Source organism: Castor canadensis, chromosome 6 (assembly GCF_047511655.1).
Source record: "Castor canadensis chromosome 6, mCasCan1.hap1v2, whole genome shotgun sequence".
Taxonomy (NCBI): Eukaryota; Metazoa; Chordata; class Mammalia; order Rodentia; family Castoridae; genus Castor; species Castor canadensis.
In genome coordinates this window covers 18,240,591-18,256,861 of record NC_133391.1, presented here as the reverse complement: position 1 = coordinate 18,256,861, position 16,271 = coordinate 18,240,591, and the positions used below count along the sequence as shown (strand labels likewise).

The window sequence follows — 16,271 nt, the reverse complement described above, 5'->3', positions numbered from 1 at the left end:
AAGAACACATTAAACTTCTGAATAACCCAGTCATGCCTAACCAGGTGATGCTGAGTGAATTAAATATGAAACATCTCAGTCCATTCATCGCACAGCCAGCTTGAAATGTAATGTCACACCACATGCAAACACACTCAGACATGTACACACCACAGAGACAAACACATATAGACCTGCACATACACACCAGAAACACCCATACATTCACTACATACTTGCTCACACAACATGCAGACATACACACCACACACACACAGCACACCACTCACACAAATACATCACAGACATACATATATACACACACCACAAACACTCACACAAATACACAAAACAGACATATATACACTTACTACACAGAGACACACACATATACAAACACCACCACACACAATACACAACACACACAGAGACATATACACACAGATACACATGCATACACACCTCACCCACATCCATACAACACACACCACACACAAAAATACACCCTTCAGACATACACACAAACACACACAGACACGCATACGCACACCACACAGAGAGACACACATACACACACAACCCACACAGACACACACAATACAGAGATACACACAACCCACACAGATGCACACACCACACACAGAGACTTACAACACACAAGAGACTCCCCAAAACACAGACACATTGTACAAAGATAACACGCGCGCGCACACACACACACACAGGCACACAGCATGCAAGCACGCACACACAAAGGCTCTGGCATAGCTCTCCACCTCTCCATGGTGCTCCTTTGAAGACCTAATAAAAGGTGCGTGCGAATGCGGCCACCCAGAGAAGGAGCACATTCTCTTCCCCCACCCCCACCCTGTGCCCCACATTCACTGAGCTCAGGGCAGACTGTGCTGGCGTTTGCTGTGGTGTCAGGAAGCTGGACCTGAGTCTGCACAGGAAATGAGCAGAAACAACTGGACAATTTGCCATCCAAAAGCACGTGAGCTTTTCTCCAAAGTACTGCTGGGTCCTAGCTGGGAGCAGGTGCCTCCTCGGAGAGCAGAGCTTGTGATTTGGGTCACCCATAACAATCTTACACCCCTAGTTTTCTTGGTGCTGCTCTCTATCACAAAGCACATGACAGCCATTTATCACTGGTGCACACTCACCAATCAGATCTCCACAAAGAAAAGTAGCGGGTACCACAGTAACGCAGCTAAACAGGGTATTTCAAAATCGCACACTGTCGCATGTGTGAGGAGAAGGCTAAACCCTGGGGACACCCATCCCTTCACACTACTTTAAAGTTTTGTTGAATGACTAAGAGAAATTAAACTCATTACTGGGAACTGACTGTAAGACATGAGGTCTATTCAAACATGTGAACCTTGATCAAAGGTACACAGCTTGATTCTCCACTACGTTTTTATTGGTTGCTATATTTACTCTGCAGTTTGAAAGTCCAACATGGAAGCTAGAGGAAGAAAGTAAACTCATGATTAGTTACCATTAACTTTTTTTAATTTTGCAATGCTGGGGAACAAAGCCAGGGCCTTGTACATGCTAAGCAAGCATTCAATCACTGAGCTACTTCGATAGCCCTTAGTTAGCATCATGGCCTGTGCTCCTGCTGGGCATGGGGGCACACACCTGTAATCCCAGCTACTCAGGAGGTGGAGGCAGGGGGATCATGAGTCCAAGGCTAGCCCAGGCAAAGTTAGCAAGCCCCTATCTCAAAACCAAAAATAAGGGGTGGAGGAAGAATAAGAAGTAAAAGAAGAGATGAATATGATCAAAATGTATTATATGCATAGTGGCAGTAAGCAAAGTCCTGAGGCAGAAGAAAAGGAAATAGGTACATGAACGAGCAAAAGAAGTGAGACAGAAAAGGAGAGAGTCTCACAAATGGAGGGGCCTGACATTTTACACTAACAGTTGCACCCCATCTCCAAAACAGCTCCATGGACAGGTTAACTGGCCCAACTTCACACAGAAGCAAAGCTGAACAAGGCCATCTGCCCAAGGCCTTGCAGCTAGCTCATGCCACCCAGACAACAGAACAGCAAAAACCAGGACAGCACACTCCCAGAAAGACGTGCACAGGAGCGAGGAAGAAAACTCTAGAAAGTACATTTACATTTATTTCTGTGCTCTATTTTCCAGTCTTTTGTGCACGTCTGATAATGTACACAACTCAGTATTACGGCACACACACGGGTATCTAGTCAGACAGTTTGAAACACTGCTGTCCTATAGCTCAGAGCAGAGACGTCCACTTCTGTGGGGCAGTTTTCACAGTCACAATGGTAGCTGCAGAACTAATCTCAACTATTAGAAACAGTGCTGCAGCCATGAGGCCTAGGTGGTGGTCACCAAGGCAGACTCCTGTCCTCCCTTCACTTCTCTACACTTTCCGACAATAAACACCCCTCTCTGAAATGTCAAAAGCATCATCGTATCCTGAAGTTTCAAAGACCCTAAATCAACACTGCAGAACGTGATTTTTAAACCCAGATATAAAAGAATCTTTACTCCTTGCAGAATCCCACAGAATCGCAGAGCTGTGTGTCTAGACTCAGGGGTCAACGCAGATGCAGGGTTAGTAATTAACTCTTAGGGGTAAACAGTATCGTTTTTAAAAAGATTAAACATTTCACAGCACACATCTAAAAACATCTTCATTACAACGCACACACACATCCCTCAGGGATCCCTAACTAGAACTGGATGCAAGAATGGGCAGGATTTTCTATATTCTCCTTAGTTTGAATAAGTTAGCCAGCATTTTCTTTTAAATTTTCTTATAAAAATATTTACAAAACTTATACTTTTTAATAAGCAGTTTATTGATCTCAATGGACCACACACAGCTGGCACTGTCTCCTCCGTGACTGAGGTCAAGAAGCCAAATACAAACCTTCCAGGCACCTGTAGAATGATGGCAAAACCTCCAGTGTCTACCAGCACACCTTACAGGTAGAAAGTGCTTCATAAATACAGAAATTGATGAATGATGCACACATGAATTCCCATGTATCAAAAGAAACACCCTCTTCAGATGTAGGCGATTGGGCTGTATTCGTGCCATGAACTAACTTACAGTAAGAATTTCCCTCCTTCAGTAACAGGACAGTTGTCCTGCCAAATTTCTCCCACAGGGATATAACTTGTGCTGCATTTGAACTCTGGAACTTCCGAGCACTAGGCTGGTCTCTAGGACTTGAGCCACCCCACCAGCCACACATCTGAAGCCAAATTCAAATGGGTGATGTTTCCCTTGCCGATGTAAATCAGTACGTGTTGGCAAGGAGCAGGTGTGTTCTAGACAACACTGTCCATTTATCTCAGCAAAGGAAGAGAAAGAGCAACTTGTAACTGTTTGCCTTCCCTGAACAGCTGCTATTTAAATGTAGGTATCATTCTATTGTAAATCATATTTTACCTAAGGAAATTACATGAGTTTTGCAAACAGCAAGCAAATCTACACAAATTAAATACAGAATAACTGATACTATGGGCTGGCACACACCAAGTGAATTACTAAGGAAGGTGACAGAATGGTTTTAGGACAGTGAAATTCCTCTGCCTGGTGCTACACTGGTGGATAGCTGTCATTGTACATTTGTCAAATCCCACAGAATGTACACCACATAGAGTAGGCACTACTGTAAACTACAGGCTGTGGGTGATAATGGCGTGACAAATTAGGCTCCCTAATTATAGCAAATGCTCAACTCTGGTGTACATGTCGGGCCAAGGCGTGTACAAGAAATCATTATATTTGCACTCCCATTTTGATGTGAACCTAAAACGGCTCTAGAAAACAAAGTATTAAAAAAAGAGCAAGGCTAGTTTTGAGCTCTGACCATTTAGTTCCATGATTGGGTCAATATAATTACATGCATATACTCATACATATGTGAAACTGTTTGCATAATATATATTACATACAAATCCATTAATTACATTCTGGATACACCTGTTGTCATCTGCCCTTCTATTTAAGAGCCACACTAGAGGGTGTGCACATCTCACTGTGCTCTTTATTTACATTTCCAGGTACTGCCACTAAGTTAAAGTGACTTTCCTTTACTGTGGTAGGATTGGGCTGCCAGCTCCCGGCTGCCCTGCATGGAACTCCACTTGCTTCTGCTGCCTCCAGACATTCAGACAGGCTTTCCACATGCAGAGAAGGAATTAAAAAAAAAAAAATTCTGAGCCTGGACTTGAAACTGGACTTGGATTATTTCCTAGTGGATTACATACCTCCAGTCCCTTTGAATGTATTTTGTTTTTAGATAGCATCTTATTAACTTTGACCAGGCTGGCCTCAAACTGTGATTCTCCTGTCTCTCTCTGCTCCTGCAGCTGAGATTACAGGTGTGTACTGCCATACTTGGCTTCATTTCCCATTTCCTAATGTCACTGAATATTCCTGAGAACATTAACTTCTGTGGGGATACATTGTGATACATTAAATATTTCTTTCTTTTGTATGTCTAAGGTTCCTCTGTTACACATAATCCTATGATAAACATCTCATCTCATATGTTCTCAATTTTTTGTTTGACTCAACAATCACTACCAATTCAATCACTCACAAACACTTATCAAGGGCCTACTCTATATTCTGCTGTAAATAAATTGTGTATAGCATTAGCTATACACAAAGCTTACCCTCAAGGGGCTTCCAGAAAAGTCCTTCTCCTGTTCCTGATTTTCTCTGCCTCTGGGGTATACCTGCTGACTTCCTGACTACTAGTCACTTATGGTCACCTAACTCCTCCCCCTCTATTGCTCTTAACACTCGTCACAACACTCATCACTTCCTACCATTCAGTTAAGCCTACTCCTAACTTCTAGTTCCTAACTTGAGTAAATACTTCAAAAGATCCTTTCACACTCTTAAAAATTATGAGTGTATTTTTAATACACTCTTAAGTAAGAAATCTGGGGAGTTGTCTAAATCTATGCTTACTATATTACAAATCATAACTGAGAAATACACATTGCAATAAAACATTTCATGAGCAGACAATTTCATGAGCTAACAAAGAGATGTCATCATCAAACTTCAAGTAGCTTCCGGAACACACTATATGGGCAAGAAATAATGAGAGTATAAAAAGTAAATGATGTCTCAGAATCATGAAAACTGTTGGGTGTGGCAGAGACCCAAGGGTCACCAGGCCAGGTCCTGACAGGCTCTGTCCTGCGCCTTCTCATGTTACCTAATTCACTGCCCTTTGATGGATGCCTGTACTTTCTCCACATAAAAAGTGACCGCTGCTCATGTACCAAAGGCTTTTCTCAACTAAGTCAGCATTTCCAGGCGTTTGGAAGTCATAAAATCCAGACTGGCTAATAAACTTTATTTAGAAGAGAAAAAGGAATAGGCAGAATATTAAAGAAGTCTCTAGAACAGTGCTGCACATTCTGTGTTGGGGGAGAGTGGACAGCCATCTTGTTCCCCTGGCTTACATAGCATAGGCAAGTCAATGGAATTATCTTTCTTTGATTTTACACTGCTGGACAAATATGTATAAGAATAAAAGGGAAATCAAGAAATAGGAATGGGCTTCCACTGTCATTGTTTTAAGTTAAAAAATTAGCTATACTCATTTGCTTTTTGCTTTTTTCCCATTTTGCCACTGGACAGTCACACTACTTTTTGAATATAACATTTGGGGTATTTGATTTTTTTTCTCTGTTCTATAACCGTTATAGAACGTAACTCTCACCTGACTACATGGTCACCTTCCTTTAACTACTTCTCTTGCAATATTTACCCATATCCAGGTATTTAATTATGCAGATAGAATCAGAGTTCAAGTTGCCTATCAGTGAAACTTCTTACAAGGCAAACTGGTGCAGCTTACCAAAACAGAACCAGAAGGACAAAAATTCTAAGCCCTGTTTCTAAGCAGTGCTGAAGCTTATGTTCTTTAGAAAATGCTAGTTTAAGGAGCCATTTTAGCCTACCTGCAACTCGAGGACAGGACAGTCTCTAGATAAGCTTATTTTTTTCCAGCTCTTCATGGCTGTGAGAACCTCTGGAAATTGAAGTTTAAGCACTTCCAAGTCATCCAGTGAAGACACACACACACACATACACACACATACACACACACACACACGCACACGCACGCACCCCACTCCAATGTCAGTCCTATAGTCAGTGAAACACACACACACAACCCAAACATTAGAGAGGTACTGGGACTCAGTGAGTTCCCAGGGATCTAACATTTTTCATTTTCAAGATATAAATCTCTGCTGAAGTCCCCAACTAAAAAGGGACAAACAAGGCTGGAGAACAAGCTGAATCCCTGGCGCTAGCCAACTAAGGTTGGGTCTTTATTGTGAGAGATGCTTTATTAGCATATCACCCACCTTATTCTTTAAAACACAAAGTTTCAAAACCACATTTGTAAAACAAACATTGCCACCTGTCAGCATGTTTGCTTTCTTCTGAAATTGCTGTATTTACCTTGAAAACCACAATCTATACACAAGGGCACTTGATCAGAGAAGACCTTTAAACTGCTCACTCACTAAGTCAACACCTGGGGAGGGTAGACAGCTCACTGGGACTTGAATACACAATGTGCAAACCAACTCTTTATCCAAGGCTCTTCACAAGAACCTCAAAAAGTGAATGATTGTTAAGCTTCTAGGAGATTTGTGGAGACTTTCAGAAAAAATAATATTTGTTAATCTTTTTTAATCTTCAGAAACTAGAGAAGAAAGATCCCCCAACCACCAGCCATACAGGCATAAGCTCATGCATTTTCCCACTTAAAATAATAAATAGGCATATAACACTCTCTCTCCCACTGGAGATAATTTTACTTTAGTTATGCTATAGCACATGTAAAATAGGAACCAACTTCACATTTTAATAAATACATATTTTTAAAATATGCCTAATACAAGATAAGGACATAATAGTTACCTCAAAACATCTACTATTTAATCCACTGAAGAGAGTTTTAAGTGAGCCAAAGTTCCAGGACCACAAGCAGTTCATGTTTCTCACTGCAATGTGTTCCCAGAAACTACATTATAATAAAATTATACTTTCCATAGGAAATTCTATTGAAATAATTCATTTGGAATTGCATTCCTAAAAAATCCAAAGTCAATAATGAATACACCAGGGATAGAATTTCTCTAACCCTCCACCATTTCCCCAAAAGTAAAACTGTGGCCTATAAATATCTGAAGATCTCACCAAAGACCTTCCTATGAGGCCCAGAGCAGCAGAGCTGAATGAAAAAGCTCCTTCTCGTCACCCCAGACAGACGGCTCTAGAGGTAAGAAAAAATCATAGAAATGTGGCTTCATTTTATCAGTGAAGCAGAGACAGTATTTCTGGGTCAAGTGAACTTCTAACCACCCCTCCAACCTTGAGGTAGCCAAATTCCTTCTCTGCCTCAGTCTTTCCAGAAAAATGTGCAAAAGGAGTTACACATTATGTAAACTTTGAGTCTGTCTCCTTTCTCTCAGCTTAATGCATTTAAGATTCTTGTGTGCAGTCGGCTGCATCGGAGTTCATTCCACTGTGTGGTGAACCATTGTGTGTATCACTTGCCTACTACTCATCATTTGAAGTAGAGTTTCCTTATTTCCAGGTTTTGCCACAAATGTTCATCCACAGAGCTCTGTGTAAACTTAGGTTTTCAGTGTTCTTTTGCAATGCTTGAGTGAGATTACCAGGTCACATGGCAGGTACATGCTGAGCATCGTAAGTATGCCAGTCGGAGGTGTATGCAGCATTCTGTACACCACCAGCAGTGTGTGAGTCTGCGCAGCTGCATGGCATGCAGGCTTTAGGTATGTGGACACTCCAGTGAGCACAACTCTGCGTCCTCTCAGCTCACATTCTCCTAAGCTTTGCGCATTCTTAACCACACGAGCCTGTCACGTTATCACATACCTCTGTGTCTCAGCCAGAAACACCTCCTCCACCTCAATCCTCTCCTTTCCACCTGGCTAACTGTCCACTTTTCCACAGCTCCAGATGACCTCTATTCTCTAAATTCAAAGCCAGTTACAGTCCTCTCCTCTGTACTTCTATGGCCCCTAGGCTTAAAGGGCAGTAGAATTAGTGGTTAAGGACTTTCAAATAGTCTTTCCATCTAGATGTATGGTTTTGGGGAAGTTACTCAACCTCTCTGTGCCTCCAAGTACTTTCAGGCAGGCACATGTCCAGTTCACTGACCACCATGTTTCTCAGCCTCCTTGCAGCAAGATACAGATACGTTATCAGTGTTCTATGGCTACAATAACAAATCACCACAAAATTGACAGCTCAACAAAACAGAAATTTATTCTACCACAGTCCTGGAGGCCAGAAATCCAAAGTCAAAGATGCTCTCCTGCCTGTTCCAGCTATGGTGGCTCTAAGTTTTCCTTGGCTTATACCAGAGCAAAACTTCCTAACCCTGTCTCCATCTTCACACGGCTTTCTCTTCTGTGTCTGTATCCTCCTTTTCTGTCTCTTATAATAACATGTGACACAGGATTTATGGTCACCTGAGTAATCCAGGGTGATCTCATCACGAGATATTTAATCACGCTGGCGAAGACCCTTTTCCCAAATAAGTGCTCAGTCACAGGGTCTGGATATTAGGGCATGGACATGTCTTTTGCGAGGCTACCATTCAATCGGGTATACTATGTGACCATGAGATATGAGTGGGACTGGTATGTGAAATTCCAGGCATCATCTTGAAAGAAGAATCTACTTTCCTCAGCCTCCTTTTGTCTCCTTTCCTTGGAAATAGTGACTACCTATAGCAACTTTTGAAGCCATGAATTGAGAATGAGTGAGTTGTCAACGTAGTCCCACATCACTCACCTGGGACTATTAAATGGAAGAGAAATAAACTTCTAACTTATATAGGTCACTGGGTTTTTGTAATTGTGTTTTTAATTTTAGGTGTTTTTGAATTTCTGTTACAGCACCTTATGTAATATAAGGGGATAATAACAATATTTTTGTAGTAATATATACCACATAGAGATGTACAGGGATTAACTGGATTGATAAAATATAAAGCAATCAGAAAGTTACCTGACATATAATAAGGACTACATAAACAGTTATTAGAAGCAGTGGCAGAAGAATACCTTTTATCAGACTTACTTGTGCATCACATGCAGAAGACCAACTTTACTAGGGCAATGGCTTAGGGCCCTCATCTCTATTACACTCAAAAGAATACCAAACATTCCCTTACTGTAGGAAAAAGAAATGCAATCTGCCTCTTCACACCAATTATTACCCTGGGAGTTACTTTCATGAAAAGATGCATCTTAGGCCTCAGGAGCCTACATGTCCCTCCTCACAGGAGGCCAAACACTATCTTAACTAAGATGCTTTACTCAGCACTCAAAATAGGAAATTTAAATCTCCATCCTCCCACGATACCTTCACCATACCTTGTATTTAATAGCCCTTATCTCCGTCTACCTTAAGTTGTTATTATTTATATAAACATCTTATCTCCCTCATTAGATTATAAATTCCTTGAGAGCACCATTTATTTCTGACTTGTCTGCACTATAACAAGTAGTTCACACACTGCAGTGCATACTCTGCAGAACATATGCAAGATCTTACTGTATGTTTGAAGCTGGCGGTCTTCATACTTTCTTATCAATAGGCTGTCGGACCTTGAACACGTATTTCACTCTCCTAAGATATGTTATCACAATCACAAAATGAGACTATAGCAGATTAAATAAAGTAACATGGAGAAAGGCCATCGTAAGCACTCAAAGATTTCAATATTTGGGATTTTCTATTCTTGAAAAGGGTAGTGCTGACTATTAAATAACATTAAAATGTTGACAGAAAATATTTACTCAGTACTTAGACAACTAACTTCATATTAAACATGAGAAGGGAGATTTTGACACATGAACCCACAGCTAATGAGAACCAGCTCACGGACACATGATTTGTTGGAGTGGGGATTTCTTCTTACCGCACTATACCATGGGTTCAGTATTTGATAATTTTCTGCCCCTCATTTCTGAATCTTGAAGAAGAGCTAACCATCACAATTAAAGTCACAAATCAATCAAAGTTTAAATATCATTCATATTTTAGACACACAATTCATTGGGAGTACTGCTTTCAAGTGTAATTTAAACGACTTCCAAAGAGATCCTATTTTATCACTTAAAACCACAAGAGCTTCCCTCTGATAGAGACTAGAATATCTTAAATATAAACCCTTGTACAACCCAACTAGCTCAACAAGAGAAGCAAAGAGGTGATGCAATCTGTTTTTACCTCACCCTCAAAGCTTATCTGAAACCTCACTGAGAAGAATAAGCTTATTATCCAATTTCCAGGGCCACTTAAGAGTTTAGTAATGGGGATTAGGAGCACATGGTTGATAATACGGTGACTTACCATGAATACCCAGGATCTACACAGTAGTAGAAACATTTCACTCAAGGATTTTAAAGGTTTGTAATAGAAACGATGGGGTCATTGGCTTGGAAATCCACCCCAATTTTCTAACGTTCTTTGAGCAGCAAATTATCACGCAGAGTATTTGGGCTAACTAAAAACGCAAGGTGCAGAAGCAAATCCGTCCAAGACTCTTGGGCAACAGGTGTGGCCTCCAAAGATGAGAGGCCTTTCTGAACTAGCTCAATTGTACTATGTTTAGTTCTTGCCACACCTCTAAGAGTTCACAAAGGGCTTCAGAATACCCCACGGCAGCACAATGAGGCACAGGAAAAGCCCTGAAGAATCTGTAGGTAGCCACAGGTAAAAGCACTAGAACAAAATTAAGACTGAGGAAAAAACATCTGCAGGACTATAATCATTCTAACAAATATTTAATGGCTGTTTGCGGAAAAGGACTAATGTTTAATCTATGTGCTATTGCAGGACCAACAGGCAGAATTTAGTGGGCAGCATGGTACAGAGGTTAAAAACAAACCACTCTGGAGCTGTAAAACTTGGTCTTAGTCTCAGCTCTACCACTAATGAGCTCAGCGACCTTAATTTCATCCTTAACTTTCTCAACTGCAAACTTGGAATAGCAACAATTCCTACCTCATGGGGTTTTCATGATGGCTAAATAATAAAGCACAGGAAGCCTCAAATGCCAGCAAATGTTAGCTGACTTCAAATATGAAATTATTTGTCTTCATTAAAAATTATACTCATGCCAAACCTAAATAAGTTCAATACAGTAATTGTCAAGTGGTGAAGGAGGCATTTCAGCTGGTCATGGTGGTCCGTCACTAGGCTAGAAAAGATTGGCGTGTTCCAGGACAAAAATGGCAGAGCAAAGCAACTTTCCGTTCACTGTATGGGTATGTGACCTCCATGGAGAAGGCAGATGGTGAAGTTCTGCCTTCAAAACTACTTCTGTGACTTACTGGAAGAGAAGGAACTAAATAAAAGAAATAACCTTTCCCCAGGTCACTGGTTTTCACCTCCTGCTTTTACTTTATTTATAATTCCTGAAGCATTCTGACTACTTCAAAATGACCTGACGCTTGCAGAAGTGGCCCCAAAATGGGCTTGGTGGGTTGTGAAATAACAAAGTGCCAAATGATTACAGAGTCTCAGAGGTGGAACTTTCTAGGCTAAAAGGCCCAACACTGGCGAGAGCCTAATCAGCCAAGCAGCTGTCCTCAGTCCTCCTGGACCTGGCTCTCCCTCCTCCAGTGCTTCTGTGTTTTATCACCCTCATGGGTGCCTTCTTTTAAGTCAGATTCTCCTAACTGAAAAGGCACGTGTAGCAATATGCACAGACTTTTGGAAAAATTTACTCCTGTAGGAGGGCTTTCTGAAGAACGAAGAAATAAGCAAAGGGCTTAGGAAACAAAAAGGAAGAAAGAAAAAAGAAAAGAACATAAAATAATAATAACTGTCATAATTTAGTGTGAGGAAAGAGGGCTAAATTGTGTACCAAAAAATAAAACAAATAATAAATCATGATGATATTATGTACCTATTGATATGAATTAGAGAAGGGCACTTAAAAGTGTCAAGGTCAAAAAACAGAAGAGACTAAAGAAGTGTCACAGACCAGAGATGCAGAAGAAGACACAATAAACAAATGCAACATGCAATCCAGGAAAAACTAGTCAAGTCGGAATTCAGTCACTGATAATGTACAAATCGTGATTTCTTAGTTCTGACAAATGCCCTCTGGTTATATGAGATGAGAATGTTTGAGGAAAGAGGGTGGAAGAGAATTCTCTGTACCACCTTTATAACTCTTCAGTACATCCAAGTTTATTCCAAAGTTTCAAGTGTATCTTCTAAAAATGTAGAATATCTAAATGGAAAAATGAGACCTGTTGAAACTATTCCAGGAATAGGGGAAGAGAGGATAAAGGAGAATGGTGGAGGGGTGAATTCAACTATGATATATTTGATATACTGTAAGAACTTTTGTACAACACCAGTACAACACCCAGTACAACAATAAAAAAAAAAATAGAGACTATCTGATTGTTAAAGGAACCTTACTTAAGAGATGGCTTCTGTGCTTCTGTTAACATTACTCTCATCGTATGGTTTCTATTGAAAGATGGCTGTCTTTGGAAATTGTTTGTTAGAACTTAGTTTCTCTGTTCATAAGTGAGGCAACTGTGAATAGTCAAAAGAATATGGCATGATTGTGTTTTGGGGAGAATCATCTTAACCTATTCAGAACTTTGGTGCCTCGTTTCAAATAAAAAAAAAAAAAAACTAAGGGAGATCCACAAAGATTTACTTTTAGTTGTCTAAAATCTCTAAAATGAGCCAAGCACTAGGGGCTTATGCCTGTAATCCCAGCTACTCAGGAGACAGAAATCAGGAGGATCATGGTTCAAAGCCAGCCCAGGCAAATAGTTCAAGAGACCCTATCTAGAAAAACCCTTCACAAAAATAGGGCTTATGGAGGCTCAAGGTGAGAGGCCCTGAGTTCAAGTCCCAGTACCACCAAAAAAAATCTCTAAAATGTTTTAAGTCACTTGAACAAATCATAGTATGAATACAGAAAAGGAAAATCTTTTCAAACTAATTTGAGAATAGCATGTGTCTGGCTGAGGCAAGAGGAACAGAAGTACAGCTGGGCTGCTGATGTACTAAAATGATAAGGAAGGGTTCTCTGGAAACTTGCCTCCCTGACCAACAGAGGAATAAAGCTGCAGTGAAATCTGGGGCACCCTGGGAACCAAGTTTTAGGACATGATCCCAGGGAAAGTTTGGGTGCCTCATTTAAAAGTACTGAATGGCCACTTGAGGTTATCTGATATGGATAAGGCTTCATGCCTGGTTCTGCCCTGGAAGAGGTTATGGGGTCAAGGTAGCCTCTTTTGTCTTTAATGCTCTGCAGTGTAGAAAGGAGTGCCATGTTGACTATCACTGCTCAGAACATACTGACCCGTCCAGCTGGGGAATAGCATTCTTCTCCAACTGAGCAATGTTCTCAGCCACACGCCTCTCTCCCATTCGCTACTCTCTGCTTCTAGAATTCAGTTAGACACTGCTGGGCCTTCTCAACCTACACTCCAAATGTTTCATGACTCTTCAAATTCACTTCCTTTATGTCTGTCTGTGCTAAAGTCTCATCAATCTCAAAGCTCTCTTCCAGAGCACTAATTCTCTAGTGAGTGTTATACAGCATGGTAGTACATGCTTTTGAAAATCTACCTGTCCTCATCCACACTGTGTTCTTCGTTATGATTTCTCCACATTCTTCTCTTTTAAATTATTTTACACACACTGATGGTGTCACATTGTCTCTGGCAGGTTTTGGGTTTTTTGGGGTTTTTTTATGGTAGGTAGTTCTGGGATATGAACTCAGGTCCTCAAGTGGTAGAGCTAGGCAGGCGCTCTACCACTTGAGTCACTGGCAGGTTGTTCTTGAGTGCTGGTCGCATATGTGTGGTTGTTTTACTGTGAGTCTATCCTCAGTGAAGACTCTACTGCAAGCAGACCTCACTTGTCCTGGGTAAGTGGTTTTATGAACACTTACCGAGTGGTTATATGAACATTTCCGGGGAAGGTTTTCCTCCAAAGCCTGTTTCATGCTTTCTCTTCTGAGAATAAATTTATATTTCTTTTCCAAAGTGACCAGTTTAACTTAAAGGACATTGTGTATATCACTCTCTCTGCAAGGTTCTGAGTTTAGGGAAAATGAAATATTCCTATAGAGATATTGTATATAAAACACCTACTACAGAGACCAAATCATGATACTATTAGCCAGATGTTAAATATCTCCCCTCACCAGTGACACAATCAGCACATCTTTCCTTCAGGATGTGGCTCTAAAGAAGTTCTCCGAGAGTTGTAAGCACAAAGATGAGATAAACAGAACTCAAGAACAGCTAAGTCAAGTCAGATGACATCTTTAGAAAAAGAAATCATACTAAAATATTTAAAAACAAACATGCTAATAAAAAAAAGAGTTGTTTAACAATGCTTAGAAAACCAAAAGAATCTCACTCAACTTGTAACATTTTTGTATCTGAAAGCGTTCAGGAAGGCAAGGATGGTTCATCACTGGCAAAGCTTAAGAGTAAATTAAATCTGGAAAAAATACGCCTAGTGAAAAAGCAAGTATGTATTCCATGTGGTGAAGATGATAAGATCTACTATGACAATGAAATGAAATCTTGGGAAGAACAAATGAGTAAAGTTAGTGGATGAAGTGATCTTATACATTTCCAAATGAAGCACCAAGCGAAAGACGACAATGAGGAGAGTTAAAATAGAAGATCAAGTTGTGCTCATGACAGTGAGGAGCAAAATCAACTACGTCTCAACACCTGAAGTTTTTGTAAACTTAGAAAGGATAAAGGTGGTAAATACTTTATATTCATTTTTTTTAACTCATGGACTTCTGTCAGTTAAATACATTAGTATTAGTATTTTTTTGGAAGTACTGGGTATTAAACTGTTATTATTTTGGAAACCCCAACAAATGAAAGTTCAGGCAAAATTTTATTTTGTGTTTAAGAACCACTGAGAATTGACTGGACATGTGGTTCACACCTCTCAACTACTTTGGAAGCAAAGATAGGAGGGTGGCAGTTGGAGGTCAAGTAAAAATGCTAGTGAGACTCTATCACAAGGAACAAGTTGGAAGACTGAGATTAGACCCTCTCACTCTGTACAAAAATAAAACTCCAAATGGATCTAAGATCTTAATGTAAGACCTAAAACTTTGAGATGGGTATAGGAAAAAGTAGGGAAAACTCTGGAAGGTATAGACAGAGGTGACCATTTTCTAAACAGGACTAATTAGTTCAGGGAATAAGAAGAATTGACAAATGGGACTGCATCAAGTTAAAAAGTTGCTTCATATCAAAAGAAAGCTACCAGAATCAAGAAATAACCTACAGAACAGGAAAAAATCTTCACCAGCTATTCAACAAATAAAGAATTAATATCTAGAATATACAAAGAGCTCAACAAACTAACTGGCAGAAGAACAAATAATCCAATTAATAAATGGGCAAATGAACTGAATAGACAGTTCTCAGAAGTAGTACAAATGGCTACTAAACACATGAAGAAGTGTTTAACATCCTTATCCATAAAGGAAACACAGATCAGAACCACACTAAGAATCCACCTCACCTCAGTTAGATTGGCAATCATCAAGAAAACAAACAACTAGCAAGGGATTAATAACCGGAATATAAAGAGAGCTCAAAAAACCAACCTCTCAAAGAATCCACAACCCACTGAATAAATGGGTAAATAAGCTGAAGAGACAATTCTCAAAAGAAATACAAATGGTCAATAAACATATGAAGAAATGTTCAACATCTTTGACCATAAAGGAAATGCAAATCAAAAATAAACAACATTCCTTCTCATCTCAGTCAGATTGACAATCACCAAGAAAACAAATAACAAATGCTGCCAAGGATGCAAGGAAAAGGGAAGTTTTATACACTGTTCCTGTACAGTTAGTGGGAATGGACACGATTCCAACCATTATGCAAATCAATATAGCGGTTCCTCAAAAAAAACTAGAAACAGGCTTACCTTATGACTCTGCCACACCACTCTTGGGCACATATCCTAAGGACTGAGACATGAATGTAAATGGGTCTCTGTAGGGGAGGAATCAGTGGGAGGAAGAGGGTAAGGAGGGTATGAGGGAGAACGAGGATCAGTGCATGCTTCATATACACATATGAAGAGAGCACAATGAAACTGTCTGCAAACGGGGGAAGAAGGGAATGGAAATAGAGTGAAGGGATGAGCATGCTCAAGGCATGCTGTACTCATGAATGGAATCACCACAATG

The 16,271-nt window shown here is 40.2% G+C and overlaps 2 protein-coding genes across 11 annotated transcripts in view; both read right to left on the bottom strand.

Annotated features, from left to right (window-relative positions):
- Nucleotides 1-16,271, bottom strand: part of Itpr2 (inositol 1,4,5-trisphosphate receptor type 2) — an 842,075-nt gene that overhangs the window by 344,684 nt on the left and 481,120 nt on the right. The window lies entirely within an intron of this gene.
- LOC109687063 (inositol 1,4,5-trisphosphate-gated calcium channel ITPR2-like) overlaps nucleotides 1-16,271 on the bottom strand; it is a 147,639-nt gene that overhangs the window by 104,405 nt on the left and 26,963 nt on the right. The window contains exon 1 of one of the 3 annotated variants that reach the window (XM_074075825.1): nucleotides 1,143-15,977. The exons of the other annotated variants lie outside the window; for them this stretch is intronic. The gene's annotated coding sequence lies outside the window, so the exon portion shown is untranslated. Of the gene's footprint in view, nucleotides 1-1,142; nucleotides 15,978-16,271 lie in introns of those variants that run through there. 3 annotated transcript variants of the gene reach the window in all.